The following is a 2,429-nucleotide window of genomic DNA, read 5'->3' as shown; positions in this document are numbered from 1 at the left end:
TTTGGATAACTATATTTATGTTTCTAAATATATAGTAAATTTAAGTAAAAATTTTCAATAATAAAGGTTAACTTTAGGGGCTAAGATATTTGGTAAAAGAGAATAAGACTATGTTTTTCAATTTTTAGTAAAGGAAATCCGTATTTTTGAAGTATTAAGAATCTTAAGAGATTCATGTAAAAAAGAAAAGAATTAAACTTTAAAAAATCCTTAGTTAATATGAATTTGTTAAGTGAAGAAATGTAAAAAGTTTTTAACTTTAAGAAGCGGATAGTGAAGTTCAAAATCATTAAAGGCTGATATAGTAATCCTCACATGACATATATAAAAAAAAGAGAAGATGAAAAAGATCATTTAAAAAAAAATCAAAAGAAAAAAAAAAGGAGCAAGAATATAAATATGTGAGGAGAAGCTTGAGGAGATGCCTAATCAAAAATTGGCTTGACTTGAATCATCTTAAGAAAAGAAACTTAATTACATTTCTAACTTAGAATTAGAAGTATTAGCACCTTTACTAATAAAGTTCTCATGAAATTCTTTTTATGGTAATTCTTCTAAGTATCTTATATATGATAAATTGCAGTTATTTTTGAAATAAATAGAAAATTAGAAATTTTAAACTTGACTGTTAAATATTCTTATATTTTAGTTTTTCACTTGAGTTGTTAAAAATTTTTCTGAAAGTTTCATCATAGCATTTATAAAGCAAAAATTATAGAAGTCTTTAAGTTAAATTTGCTACCACAAGTTATAAAATTTTATATAGTATAAGGAGTTACTTAAGGATAAGTAACATTTAAGTTTGGGGGAATTGATCCACCTAAAAATAGCCTATTTTAGTGATTATTTTATAAGTATTTTATGTAAATTTTTTATGATATTGCACTTTAAAGGAATGTATTTTGCATGTTTTTTGTTTCATTTGCATGTTTTTGGTTTCAGATACTTGGAATGGACATTTAGAGAAAATGAGTGGAAAATGGAGCAAAAATGGGCAAATACAGGTGGCGCTACAGTGCCAGACTCCAGCCAGATGGGAGCTATAGAGTCCCGGACTGGTGTTATAGTGCCAGAAACTACCTTTCTAGAAGATCCATTGAATTAGGCCAAATTTTGAAGGGGTGTTTGAAAAAACCCCTAGTCATTTTCTATTTTCTATTAAATGAGAAGGATTTAGTTGAATTTAGAGATCTTTTGGAGCCTTAAAACTTCAATTAGGCGGCAATAATTAATAAGGGTTTTCTTATTTTTGTGTTTAAGTGTAAGTGTGAGTGTGTTTTAGTGCGTAAAAGTTTGGAGATTTCATAAAGAAAACTCCATAATTTTACTTGGGGAGAAGACATAAGGTACTTTGTATTTGTATTTAAGTTTTTGTTGTAAAACTTAGATTTCAATGCAAATGTTTTGTTTTTGTTTAATCTCCATGAATTATGAGTAGTTCTCTGTCTTTATCCTTGCATATGGGAATTATTCTTGTGGGATGAGAATGATTTAAAAAATTCTTTTTACTCTTAAAAATTATGATGGTATTTTCACCGAATCTTCATTTACTTTAGAAATTGGCCACTTGTAAAGTTAAAATCAGTTGAGAAACATAATGACCTGGGAGGGCTATAATTTCACCCAACTAGTTCACCCAACTATAACTTCACCCAACTATTGGATACCACACTTCATTCTAGGCAGAGCCATGGCGATTACCTAAGGGGGAGTGCAAATAAATAGGGAGATAAGTTTTGATGTGCATAGAATTGGTTAGTTCTAGAGTGACAGACTAGATTCTTATCAATTTGGCTTAAGTTTAGTACCCCGACACAGGGATTCGACCATCATAGTGGCATAGACTTAGGGGCATCTAGAGGCGAGAGACTAGATAGTTCTAATGTTGAATCTTGATGTTAAGGAATCGACCTTAAGTTAGTCAATGCTCTTTGCTAGCACTGGGAGGGCGTAAGGAATAAGGCATGCTTATATTTGTCACAATACATTAATTTTATCTTAAATAACTTGAATCCTACATAGGTTAAAATCTCTTTGCAAGGGGAAAGGTTTTCCATAAATATCCAAACTCATTGTTAAATTTTATTAAGTTGTTACATTTAGTTGTTACCTTCTTTTAACTCTTTAGTAGTAATTTTTAGTAAGCATATCATTATAGACTTCTCGTCTCTTTAATTTGCAATTTAAATAAAAATTTTGTAAGTTGATTTAAAAAGTTACCGCTTTCCTCGTGGGATCAATACTGGGGTTTTCAAGGAAAATCCTATATTACTTGAAACAATACGTATACTTCTGTTGTACCCCTCGTGTGAAAATTTACTATATAATTTATAAATCATTACATTTGTTCACACTAGTCGCTAGATATAATTTGAGATAGATATAATTTGAGTATAATTTGAGACATATTTTCTGGAAAAATTTTGGAG

This window comes from Phalaenopsis equestris, unplaced genomic scaffold (assembly GCF_001263595.1).
Source record: "Phalaenopsis equestris unplaced genomic scaffold, ASM126359v1 Scaffold199540, whole genome shotgun sequence".
Lineage (NCBI taxonomy): Eukaryota > Viridiplantae > Streptophyta > Magnoliopsida > Asparagales > Orchidaceae > Phalaenopsis > Phalaenopsis equestris.
The sequence above is the reverse complement of the archived record's forward strand: the minus strand, read 5'-3'. Positions refer to the sequence as shown.